At 41.3% G+C, this 14166-nt stretch overlaps 1 protein-coding gene across 1 annotated transcript in view; it reads left to right on the top strand.

The window, feature by feature from the left end:
• The window catches only part of ADGRA1 (adhesion G protein-coupled receptor A1), a 926644-nt gene that overhangs the window by 314055 nt on the left and 598423 nt on the right, over positions 1 to 14166 (top strand). The gene's annotated exons all lie outside the window — the stretch shown is intronic.

A 14166-nucleotide genomic window follows, 5' to 3' on the forward strand; every position in this document is an offset into this window, starting at 1 on the left:
GCGGTTCTGCTGCAATACTGCAGGTATATAGAGGGACAAGCGTTATTGGAACAAATAATTTCTACTGCTGTGATATACCAGTCGTCCCCTAAAAAAACTGATTGAAGCGGGGTGTTATATATCAATATACTTTCTTTATAGTGCATTTGGGTACTGTATAGTGCATTTGCGAATGCGCGTAGACGAAAATGTTATTGCCGATATTTCGCATTGAAATTTTTTTTTTTATGGAGATCGCAAATTCTAATAATACATCTGGTATGTCACTGTGTATGTTGTGGGACTATTTGTGCACTTCTAGTAATTATTTCTTGGCTGCAAATATGAGCTGAAGGTTTTTCAGGTTCGCCTGCCATTAAAATGAATCGCGTTCGCAAACCGTCCCGGCAGATGTTCCATCACTAGTCAGCAGGAGTCTCAGGAGGAGTCAGAGGAGGATGGTGGCTGGGGGTAGGAGGAGGAGGAGGAGCAAGAAGATCAGGCTTTGAGGGGGACTTTAAACTTTTTAGGGATCCCTGGTGTTGTCCGTGGCTGGGGGGGAGGGAGACCGAGGACGGCATTCTCCTGGGCGATGAGCAGGAGCCAGGGCGCTCCACCTCTTCCAATTTAGTACAAATGGGGGACTTCATGCTCCAGTGTTTGAAGAGGGACCCTCATATAAAAATCATAAAGGGCAAGGACCAGTACTGGGTGCCAACGTACTTAGACCCCCGGTACAAACACAAAATGGCGGACATGTTACCAGCATCACAGAGGGCTGTCAGAATGAAGCATTTCCAGGCCTTGCTGCGAGTGATGCTGCATTCTGCTGTTGCGGGCGCTGGCAGATGAATTTCCACTCACAGCAACACACACAATGAAACAGGTGCGGATACCAATCCTACCACGCCTGCAAGAAGAGGGCGGTTTGAAGATGTGTTGGTTACGAGATCATTTTTGCAGCTAACCCATCGAGAGCCGCCTTCCGGATCCAGCCTCAGGGAGCACCTAGACCAACAGGTGTCCGACTACATCGGGTTAACGGCTGATGTGGACGCTCTGAGAAGCGAGGAACCCCTGGACTACTGGGTTTGCAGTCTTGACCTGTGCCCAGAGCTGGCACAATTTGTCATGGAACTCTTGGCTTGCTCCTCGTCCAGTGTCCTGTTCGAAAGGACATTCAGCGCAGCAGGGGGGATCGTGACCGATAAGCGCACTCGCCTAGCTGACGACAGTGTGGACTACCTCACATTTCTAAAAAGGAATGAGGCATGGATCTCGGAGGAATTCAACACCTGTAAATTTCCTCATGCCAGCCCTCACATATCCGGCACCACCCAGAACAAAGAATGGTCCTTGTCTTATGTATATACAGCGGCATAAAAGGCCTTTTCTGTCAGATAAATCCCAAATTTTTGGGGCCTCTACTCCAGTGGCCTACAGTAAAAATTTTATCCAGTGACCACCTAATGTACAACCAGACACATAATCACTAGTTCTTTTCTGTCAGATGAATGCCTAAATTTGGGTCCTGTACTGGCGTACAGTAAAATTTTTAGCCCGTGACCGCCTATTGTGCCTTCAGCCACATAATCACTTGTTCTTTTCTGTCAGGTGAATGCCTAATTTTTGGGGCCTGTACTCCACTGGCCTACAGTAAAATTATAATTCAGTGACCACCTAATGTACCTCCAGCCACATAATCACTTCGTATTTTCTGTCAGGTTAATGCCTAATTTTTGGGAACCTGTACTGGCCTACAGTAAAATTGTTATCCACTGACCGTCTAATATACCTCCAGCCATATAATCACTTGTTCTTTTCTGTCAGGTGAATGCATAATTTTTGGGGCCTGTACTCCACTGGCCTACAGTAAAATTGTTATTCAGTAAGCTCTTAATGTACCTCCAGCCACATAATCACTTGTTCTTTTCTGTCAGGTGAATGCCTAATTTTTGGGGCCTGTACTCCATTGGCCTACAGTAAAATTGTTATTCGGTGACCGCCTAATGTACCTCCAGCCACATAATCACTTGTTCTTTTCTGTCAGGTGAATGCATAATTATTGGGGCCTGTACTCTACTGGCCTACAGTAAAATTGTTATTCAGTAAACGCCTAATGTACCTCCAGCCACATAATCACTTGTTCTTTTCTGTCCGGTGAATTCCTATTGTTTGGTGCCTGTACTCCACTGGCCTGCAAAAAAATTATCCACTGACCATCTAATATACCTCCAGCTATATAATCACTTGTTCTTTTCTGTCCAGTGAATGCATAATTTCCGGGGCCTGTACTGGCCTACAGTAAAATTGTTATCCACTAACCGCCTAATATACAGTACAGACCAATTAGTTTGGACAAACCTTCTCATTCAAAGAGTTTTCTTTATTTTCATGACTATGAAAATTGTAGATTCACACTGAAGGCATCAAAGCTATGAATTAACACATGTGGAATTATATACATAACAAACAAGTGTGAAACAACTGAAAATATGTAATATTCTAGGTTCTTCAAAGTAGCCACCTTTTGCTTTGATTACTGCTTTGCACACTCTTGGCATTCTCTTGATGAGCTTCAAGAGGTAGTCCCCTGAAATGGTTTTCACTCCACAGGTGTGCCCTGTCAGGTTTAATAAGTGGGATTTCATGACTTATAAATGGGGTTGGGACCATCAGTTGCATTGAGGATGAGTCAGGTGGATACACAGCTGATAGTCCTACTGAATAGACTGTTAGAATTTGTATTATGGCAAGAAAAATGCAGCTAAGTAAAGAAAAACGAGTGGCCATCATTACTTTAAGAAATTAAGGTCAGTCAGTCAGCCAAAAAATTGGGAAAATTTTGAAAGTAAGGGCTATTTGACCATGAAGGAGAGTGATGGGGTGCTGCGCCAGATGACCTGGCCTCCACAGTCACCGGACCTGAACCCAATCGAGATGGTTTGGGGTGAGCTGGACCGCAGAGTGAAGGCAAAAGGGCCAACAAGTGCTAGGCTAGACTGTTGAAAGACCATTTCAGGGGACTACCTCTTGAAGCTCATCAAGAGAATGCCAAGAGTGTGCAAAGCAGTAATCAAAGCAAAAGGTGGCTACTTTGAAGAACCTAGAATATGACATATTTTCAGTTGTTTCACACTTGTTTGTTATGTATATAATTCCACATGTGTTAATTCATAGTTTTGATGCCTTCATAGTCATGAAAATAAAGAAAACTCTTTGAATGAGAAGGTGTGTCCAAACTTTTGGTCTGTACTGTACCTTCAGCCACATAATCACTTGTTCTTTTCTGTCCGGTGAATGCCTAATGTTTGGGGCCTGTACTCCACTGGCCTACAGTAAAATTGTTATGCACTGACCGTCTATTATACCTCCAGCCACCTAATTACTGGTTCTTTTCTGTAAGGTGAATGCCTAATTTTTGGGGTCCATAGTCCCGTGGCCTAAAATAAAAATTTTCTAAGCTCCAGCAGGGCAAATTTTTGAGAGTTTCCCTTTAAGGGTACTTTCACACTAGCGTTATTCTTTTCCGGTATTGAGTTCCATCCTAGGGGCTCAATACCAGAAAAAAACTGATCAGTTTAAACCTAATGCATTCTGATAGGAGAGCATTCCGTTCAGTATGCATAAGGATGCATCAGTTCAGTCCCTCTTACGGTATTTGGCCCTAGAAAATACTGCAGCATGCTGCTGTATTTTCTCTGTCCAAATTTCCGGAACACTTGCCTGAATGCCGGATCTGGCATGAATTTCCATTGAAATGTATTAGTGGTATCAAGTGTTCCGGTAAAACGGATCCGGTTTCCAGGTTTGCGCATGTGCAGACCTTTAAAAATGTGAAAAATAATAAATACAGGATCCGTTTTTCCGGATGACACCGGAAAAACGGATCCAGTATTGCAATGCATTTGTCAGACTGATCAGGATCCTGATCAGACTGCAAATGACATGCGTTTGCATACAGTTTTCCTGATCAGGCAGGCAGTTCAGGCAACTAAACTGCCTGCCGGAATCAAACAACGCAAGTGTGAAAGTACCCCAAGACGCATAAAAATGGCCCCTGATTAAAATACATATTTTTTTGTGGGAATTTTTGCTATTGATCCCCCTCTAGTATGTCTCTGTCCATGTTGTAGGACTATTTGTGCACTTCTAGTAAGTATTTGGTGGCTGCAAATATGACCTGAAGATTTTTCAGGTTCATCTGCCATTAAAGTGAATGGGGCCCACCGCAAACGCGCGGTTCGCGAAACATCTCGGACGATGTTCGTCCATTACTACTTGGCAACAGTTCCAGTATCCCTTTACCTAATGTAAGGGATCGTCTTTTTAATCGGGGGTCATTCTCACAGACTTCTTCCAGACAAAGGCTATAGTGTCAAAACAGTGCATTTATTTGGCAGTCTTCATGCACAAACAGCAACCAAAATATAAATCAAAACAAATCTTAAGCCATCTGGCCACTGACTAAACAGTATAGTCCCTCTCTAGAAGGATCCGGGTCTACCACCCAGCTCCCCAAAACTTTGCAGTGCTTACCCAACACAGGGTCAGAGGGTCCCGGCTCCCGGCTCCCACAGGCTTTAGCACAGCCTGCTCCTTCGTCAGACTGAGAGCCCCACCCAAGTCCAGCAACAGGATTTAATAGAATCCCTGGACATGGGCATATTCTTAAATCCCGGAGTTGAGCATGGGGACCAGGCACCCACCCAACACATTGCCTGTTCTCAGTAAAAGCCCGCCCTGGACTAGCTGGAGCCAGCTAAGCTAAGTAGCTTGGTGTCCACCAACTAGCTTAGTGGCCACCTATATCTAGGGCCTTTACTCCACCAAGGCCGGGCCCCTTGGTGACACACACCTGGTGCAAACACCATTCCATGCTTTGCCGGGACTTTTTTGTTCTCACCCAGGCTCCTCTGGGTGAGATACACCCTTTCAATGGCCGTCATGTGGCCCTCTGGCAGCTCCACTGCCACACTAAATACTGGGGTGTTTTTTTATCCCTACTGTGGCCTATTGTATACTTCACTATACACAAAAAGAGGGGATCACCAACCCTGGTGTACAGCCAGGGCCTATTTTCCAATATTCTACCGTTTTTAGAGGGGCACTGACACACTGCTTTTTTCCACCTTAGGGACTTGGCGCTTTTATTTGGGAGAAAAAAAACGGCTTTGCCCTTTGGGTCCACTCTCGAACCCATTTGACACAAGCATTCCTTTTTACTGCACATGTTTCCAATGATGCATTTTATTAGAACAATATATCTTCTCACATTTTCTCTGTTAATCAAGTTCCTTTTGAAATCTTTGTTCTATATTGTAGTGAGACATTGCAAGAGGTTCCCTTGTGCCCTTATGGAGCTTGAGGCCAGCCAGTGCTCATAGCTACAGTAGTATTCTCATCTCAGACATTTATGGCATATCCACAGGATATTCCCTAAATTTCTGATAGATGCAGTTCCCACAGTGGTACATTTTCTGATAAGGCTACTTTCACATTAGCGGTAGCAGGGTCCAGCAGGCTGTCCCGGCAGGGGAACAGCCGGCTGGATACATACTTATGCTAGCCCATGTGTGCCACCGGAAGTCCGCTTCGGCCACTTTAACTATCAGCATGCTGGAGTTTTTGTCTGGCAGCATCTCAGCATGTTTGCCGAGCTGCGGCCAGACCTCTGGCCCATCCTCATTATAGTGAATAGCGCCGGAGCGGACTTCTGGCGGCAAACATGGGCTAGCATTATTACGGATCCGGCAAGCTGTTCCCATGCCAGAACAGCCTGCCAGACCCTGCTAATGGTAAGTGAAAGTAACATTACACCCACTTCTATGGGACTTACAGTGCACAGTGTGTTGGCAGTGTCCATAAACCCAGCCACCTCTTGCAGCCCGGATGGGGAAAGGTGGGATGGGATCCTGTGGATATACCATAAATGTCTGAGATGAGAATCCTCCTTTAAAGGGAATCTGTCACCAGCTTTATGCTATTCTATTTCTAACCAAGGGCAGTATGACCCTGGTGTTGCAATATTGTATTTAATGGGTTTTTATGAGAAATTGGAGTCCAACCAACTCGATTTGAGCTAAGGTAAGAGAGGACACATTTGTATGAGCCAAATGGTTATCTATTAAGATGGCAAGCATAGTAGGCAATAGGTAACTGACCATGGTTGCTATTAATAAGAGTAACTGCAATAACAATTTGTAGTGGCATCCATTCCCCAGCCCTTAGTCGATCACCTAACACAGGCTCCTCATAAATGAGATCCCATTTGGAAAAAGTTCGGCCACTGCTGCATTTAACAGATGTCTTTGCAAACCTATGACATTGAATGGATATACTGGGAGTAACACAGCACACATTATACCTCTTCCTGGCACTGGTTTTATTAGATGTGGGAATTTCTGTGTTAATTAATGCGGCAGCACTATTCCAACTTTGCTCACAGCTAGAATTTTTTTTCTTATCAGTTGACGATTCTCACTATTTCTCTTAAAATATTCCCTTTCATATCAAATACACATCTAGAGATGACATCTCCTTTTCAAATACAATTCCCACTATTTTATTAGACATGCATAAAAGCTTCATGCATTTATTAAAATGTCTGTATATCTAAAATAATGATGCTTTCTGACTGCAAATTCTAATGGGAATGCATTGCAGAATTGCTGGGGGCTAGTGCTCCGAAAATAGTACGCACCATTCAGGAGAAAAAAAAAAAATAGAAAAAAATGGAAAACAACACATTCCATTTGGAGTAAGTAATAAGGCACTTCATGCAGAACATTAGTGAGGTTGGTACAGAAAAGCTGCCTTCTACAACTCAGAAACACAGCGATTTCCGTAGAAGGGTTGAGAAGTTACAGTAGATGCTTCAGTTAACTTGCTTTTTTTTTTAGCAGTGGATGATGTACAAGGATACAACAAAATTAATAGACACATAGAAACATAGAATGTGTCGGCAGATAGGAACCATTTGGCCCATCTAGTCTGCCCAATATACTGAATACTATGAATAGCCCCTGGCCCTATCTTATATGAAGGATGGCCTTATGCCTATCCCATGCATGCTTAAACTCCTTCACTGTATTTGCAGCTACCACTTCTGCAGGAAGGCTATTCCATGCATCCACTACTCTCTCAGTAAAGTAATACTTCCTGATATTACTTTTAAACCTTTGCCCCTCTAATTTACAACTATGTTCCCATTTTTCTTCTTTTAAGAATTCTCTCTTCCTTTACCGTGTTGATTCCCTTTATGTATTTAAAAGTTTCTATCATATCCCCTCTGTCTCGTCTTTCTTCCAAGCTATACATGTTAAGGTCCTTTAATCTTTCCTGGTAAGTTTTATCCTGCAATCCATGTACTAGTTTAGTAGCTCTTCTCTGAACTCTCTCCAAAGTATCAATATCCTTCTGGAGATATGGTCTCCAGTACTGCGCACAATACTCCAAATGAGGTCTCACTAGTGCTCTGTAGAGTGGCATGAGCACCTCCCTCTTTCTACTGGTAATGACTCTCCCTATACACCTAAGCATTCTGCTAGCATTTCCTGCTGCTCTATGACATTGTCTGCCTACCTTTAAGTCTTCTGAAATAATGACCCCTAAATCCCTTGAATAAAAGCTTGAATAGAAGTTTTTTTACTGTTCGGTTTCCTCCTAAATGCAAAATTAAGCAACTTACTAAATGATCTTTAAATTATTCCTACCATTTTGCTGCTGTAGAACCTGTGCAACTCCTTCACATCGCTAGTAACACAGCCACTTGTAACATGGAAGCAACAGCACAATGTCCTGGCTGGAAGGCTCTCTATGTCCTCTTTGCCCTGTATTAGTAAAAGCAATGGGGACGGAAGGAGTTTTACATCAGATCAGACTGTGAAAAAGGATGTAAAAAAAAATATAATTGTCTTCAGGCATGGCAGATCACACATGTACTCCATTAGAGTGTAGGGAGCTTAGGAATAGTGTTAAATCTCCTTAAAGAGACCAGTCCTGTATGGAGACTTGTTGGCAATGATACATAGGAAATGAATATGCAAAGCGGTATCTCTGAAGGAGGAAAACCATCTCGCTAGTGCCACCTCTTGAAAGTAGCTCCTTATGAGTCAAAATATGACTTTCTATCAAGCCTTGGGATTTTTAAGGAAATTCACATTCTGTTTATCAGTGTTGAGAGAGAGGATAAAGAACCAGCACAGACACAGTAAGGGGTAAGAGGGGAGATCACTCACTCTGCATCAGTGTCTGAGCACAGGAGAAAGGAGATCCCTTATGGGATGAAGGACAGAAAATCAGCAAATAATCTGTACTAGTTCTTGGAAGCTAGTAGAGTCAGCAGAATCCAGGGCACACAGAACTCACATTCAGCATGTATTAGCAGGAGGACATGCCCACATGAGAAGAGTCTGAAACTAGGAGCAGGTTGAAATTGGTGTATTGTGGGGTCTGAAAATGAATTAAGCAATGAAGACTGCAGCCTGAAATGTTTTCTTTTTAAACTCATAAAAATCACCAACAATGTAACTCAAAATTAAGTTGTAAAATGACATCTTCCATGGGGCAGTCATCTCCCCCCATGCGAAAGTTTGAAAAGTTTATTCATTGCAAAGCTCGGATTTTAGAAAGTGCATTTTACTATCGAAAAAGTGCACTTTTTTTTATGTCTAAGTGTTCAAGAACGCGATTGCCTAATGATAGTGGACATAATGAGAGTAGTATCTCCACAAAATGTATATATATTTTTTAAGGTAATCCCTTTTATTGGTCCCTTTGCTATGGTCTGTTACGTTCAGCTACTGGAGTTTAGTATACACTTTCTTTGGGGGCTCATTATCTAACCTATTAATCATTTGTCTAGATGCATTCATTCATAACTTGATTTGGCCTGTAATGTATTTATACACCTTGTGTACTCTTTTGATGAAGTAGGCAATTTAGTGTTTAAAGTCTATGAACACCTTTTTTCTATGATTGCATTTTACTCATTTTGGGCTAAAAATCATTTGTTTAAAATTGGTCTTTATTAAAAATATTGAGCTGCTCTGTCGCAGAGGATTTATCTAGCTGTGTGGATCATAGTTTCACTTTCACTTGGTGCCGGTCACTTTATCTCTAAATTACTAAAAGGTCAGTAAAATTCAGAGCCTGCTACCAGAGAATCTCAAGGCTGCGCAGGGGTTCAAAATTTCTAATGAAGACCAGTTGAAAAAAAATAGCCCTTAATGTACTTTTTTACTTTTTGTAAATGTTTTATATACCCCATGTAATTTTTAGTCATTAGTTTCAATAATTACTGTAAGAGTTACTTGCCTCTGTGTCTTTATCTGTCTGACTAGTTTGATACAGGCCATGTGATCAGGAGCAAAAGGCTGTTCCCCGCCCCTTCTCTATTGTCATACATGCAACATTATTTGTTACCTTAGTCACATGACCAGGATTCCCATGTCCACAACAGACCTAGAGATCCCTATTTCACTGCCTACTAACGTTGGTAGCAACCCGATAACGTGGTCGGGAGTGTATGATTCATGGTTGGTGGATCTTACCTGTGTGTACAGGAACCTAGAAACATCTCACTTCCAAACCGAGATGCCGAGGTTTTTAATTTCATATGTAATTTTTTTTTTATATTATTGTGTATAGACCACTATTCATATCATTATTGTATAATGCAAAAGAGAGTTAGACCAGCATCTCCAAACTATATAAAAAAGGAGCTCAGGTGCACCATGCCTGCAATGTCAAAGCAAACAAGGACTACAATTAGCAGCGCACTGCTTTATGCACAAAGACACATGCAAACATTGAAAACATGAATATGAATGTTTTTGCATTGCAGCTATGGTAGTGTGCACCTGAACTCCCTTTATATTTAGTTTAAAGGTTCTGGTCTAATTCTCTTTTGCATTGTACAGGGTGGGCCATTTATATGGATACACCTTAATAAAATGGGAATGGTTGGTAATATTAACTTCCTGTTTGTGGCACATTAGTATATGTGAGGGGGGATACTTTTCAAGATGGGTGGTGACCATGGCGGCCATTTTGAAGGTGGCCATTTTGAATCCAACTTTTGTTTTTTCAATAGGAAGAGGGTCATGTGACACATCAAACTTATTGGGAATTTCACAAGAAAAACAATGCCTTCAGATAACCCCAAAGATAAAAGTCTAAGGGGGTCAGATCGGGAGACCTTGGGGGCCATTCAACTGGCCCACGACAACCAATCCACTTTCCACGAAACTGTTCATCTAGGAATGCTCGGACCTGACACCCATAATGTGGTGGTGGGTACACCATCTTGCTGGAAAAACTCAGGGAACGTGCCAGCTTCAGTGCATAAAGAGGGAAACACATCATCATGTAGCAATTTCGCATATCCAGTGACCCCCTTAGACTTTTATCTTTGGGGTCATCTGAAGGCAATTGTCTATGCTGTGAAGATACGAGATGTGCAGCACCTGAAACTACGGATACTAGAAGCCTGTGCTAGCATTTCTTCTGTGGTATTGCTATCAGTGTGTGAAGAGTGGGAGAAAAGGGTTGCATTGACAATCCAACACAATGGGCAGCACATTGAACACATTTTATAAGTGGTCAGAAACTTGTAAATAACTCATGAAAGAATAAAGTTACGTTAAAACCAAGCGCACCATTGTTTTTCTTGTGAAATTCCCAATAAGTTTGATGTGTCACATGACCCTCTTCCTATTGAAAAAACAAAAGTTGGATTCAAAATGGACGCCTTCAAAATGGCCGCCATGGTCACCACCCATCTTGAAAAGTTTCCCCCCTCACATATACGAATGTGCCACAAACAGGAAGTTAATATCACCAACCATTCCCATTTTATTAAGGTGTATCCATATAAATGGCCCACCCTGTACATTTGGGAGAGTGGCTTCCCCTATTTAGATTTTGCACTCCTGTTATCTGCTTAGCGTTTTAATCAAAGCATGACATAGCTGTATTTAACAATGCCCTGAAATTTGTAGACCAAAGCCCAAGAAAGGCAAGTCTGTTAGTGTAGGTCCCATCTGTTAGAAGCCACCTTGTCACTGGCCCGATATATTTTTGATCACAAATGTGTGTAAAGAGCTTCTAATTTTCATATAGTAAGTATAGCAGCAATGCAGATTACATTTATTCATGTTTCCAATGTTTGCATGTGTCTTTGCGCATGGAGAAGTGTGCTGCTACTTGTAGTCCTTGTTTGCTTTATCATTATAGTTTTGTATAGTCAAAGAACAGGCACCACCCGCAGGGCGGCACCAGCTCTGACTTACTGCCGAGTGGTTTCTCCGCTGTTCTTTTCCCCTTAAATATGTCTCAAAATCTGAATGTACTATTGTCTTATGTAACCTGACAAACGGGTGTCTCATGTCCCGAAACGTGTTGTTATATCATGACTACGATAAACAACTTATTATGGAATACTAAGTCCACCCTTCTGTTAGTCTGCCTTTACAGCCTGGAATTGTCCTGTGGCAACACCAGGCACTCAAACCTTCTGTGTCACACACCGCATTTTCAAGTCAGGATGCCCGCAGCTAAGGAACCTAAGATGGTGGCGGGGAACAGTCATGCTCCAGAGATGGTGGAGGAGGGTATGTCTGATATAGACAGTGATGGAGAGAAGTTTGGGAGCTTCCGATGCTTGCCGGTGTTGAGGTGCTTTATCAAGCAGGCTCTAGAAGAAGTACTGACCCCTCTTAAATATGAGATCTCCGTGCTAGGCCACAGAGTGGAATCATTGGAATCCGTGCAAGCCACTTCTATTGAACACAACTCAGCGGTGACGCAATCTCTCTCCTCCTGCCAATCACATATCAACTCTCCATACTCTGTGCTGGAGGATCAGGAAAACTGAGTCTGGAACCTCCATTTTAGTGGCATCCCAGAATCAGTGACTCATAAGTAAATACCAGCCACTATCAGGAAAATTGCTGATACCCTTTTGGGGGAGGATCAATCAGCATCATTCATCATTGAATGGGCCCATTGGGCCCTCAGGCAGAAGCCCAAAGACTCCATACCTCCTAGGGACATTACATGTCGTTTTTTTAATTTTTGAGACAAAGAAAAGATCCTCTCTGCAGCCAGAACCTTAAGCAACATCACTTGCGGAGAAGCCACTATTTCGGTATTTCAGTATCTCTCCCCTGTCACGCTGCAGAAAATGAGGGCCCTTAAACTGCTAACTGATTATTTACATGACAGGAGAACCCTATACTGCTGAACTTTTCCTTTTGGTCTGTCATTTGCGTATTCTGGTCGTTGAATCAGGATTTCCTCGTTCTCTGATCTGCAGGAGGCATTCTCTCAGATGGACATCACTCCACTGGAAATAGAGAACCGGGATGTCGTGACGGATTGGGATAAGACCTCCACACTGAAACTACAGCACCTCAAACGTCAGTCACGTCCTGACTAGTGTTGAGCGCGAATATTCGAATTTCGATTTTTTTTCTCGAATATCGCAATTTTGAGATTTCGCAAATATTTAGAATATAGTTCCATATATTCGCGAAATCGAATATTCGTATATTTTTATTTTCTTATACAGAAAAAAAAAATCAAAAAAAAAAATCGTACGATTAAATTAATCGTACTATTTTTTATTTTTATTTTTTCCTGTATAAGGCAACGTTCCTATGACTATGACTATGGCTAGGCTAATATGTGTATTTTACGAAATTTCTTAATATTGCTCTAACTTCGTCTTTTAGAATATTCGTAATATTGCTCTAACTCTGTCTTTTAGAATATTGCGAATATTCTAAAAGACGAAGTTAGAGCAATATTAAGAAATTTCGTAAAATACACATATTAGCCTAGCCATAGTCATAGGAACGTTGCCTTATACAGGAAAAAAATAAAAAAATAAAATCGTACGAGTAATTTAATCGCATATTATTCGCGAAAAATAAAATAATTACGAATATTCGATTTCGACAAAAATAATACGAATATTCATTCGAATATTCGCGAAATATCGCAAAATCGAATATGGCACCTCCCGCTCATCACTAGTCCTGACTCCAAATCAAATTACTTGATCCACCTCCTGAGACCTTACATATCTCTATGACTATGACTATGGCTAGGCTAATATGTGTATTTTACGAAATTTCTTAATATTGCTCTAACTTCGTCTTTTACAATATTCGTAATATTGCTCTAACTCCGTCTTTTAGAATATTACGAATATTCTAAAAGACGAAGTTAGAGCAATATTAAGAAATTTCGTAAAATACACATATTAGCCTAGCCATAGTCATAGAAACGTTGCCTTATACAGGAAAAAATAAAATAAAAAAATCGTACGATTAAATTAATCGTACGATTTTTTTAGTTTTATTTTTTCCTGTGTAAGGCAACGTTCCTATGACTATGGCTAGGCTAATATGTGTATTTTACGAAATTTCTTAATATTGCTCTAACTTCGTCTTTTAGAATATTCGTAATATTGCTCTAACTCTGTCTTTTAGAATATTGCGAATATTCTAAAAGACGAAGTTAGAGCAATATTAAGAAATTTCGTAAAATACACATATTAGCCTAGCCATAGTCATAGGAACGTTGCCTTATACAGGAAAAAAATAAAAAAATAAAATCGTACGAGTAATTTAATCGCATATTATTCGCGAAAAATAAAATAATTACGAATATTCGATTTCGACGAAAATAATACGAATATTCATTCGAATATTCGCGAAATATCGCAAAATCGAATATGGCACCTCCCGCTCATCACTAGTCCTGACTCCAAATCAAATTACTTGATCCACCTCCTGAGACCTTACATATCTCTATTTGTGAAGTTCCTGGCTAGGACTGCTGTTATTACCGGCTCCACCTTACCTTTACTCTCACTCATCCTCATGCCTCCCTCTGCCGGGGCACCTCTACATTAGTCGTCTCATCCCTTTTTTTTCCCCGTTCACCCTGATCTTGTTTCTGCATCTTTCAGGACCTTGATATTTTCTTTGTTCTACAATAAAGCAGGACTTTCAGTAGGTTTAACCCCCCCCCCATTGAAAGCCTCCTTTAATGTTCCATTGGAACTGGCTTCTCTTATTGTATACAAAATCAACAAAAATGGTAATATATATGGATATTTACCATAGTAGTAAATATAGTGATATCAGCTGACATCTGCTCCTTTAGGATTCAGAT

This window comes from Bufo bufo, chromosome 6, assembly GCF_905171765.1.
Source record: "Bufo bufo chromosome 6, aBufBuf1.1, whole genome shotgun sequence".
Taxonomy (NCBI): Eukaryota; Metazoa; Chordata; class Amphibia; order Anura; family Bufonidae; genus Bufo; species Bufo bufo.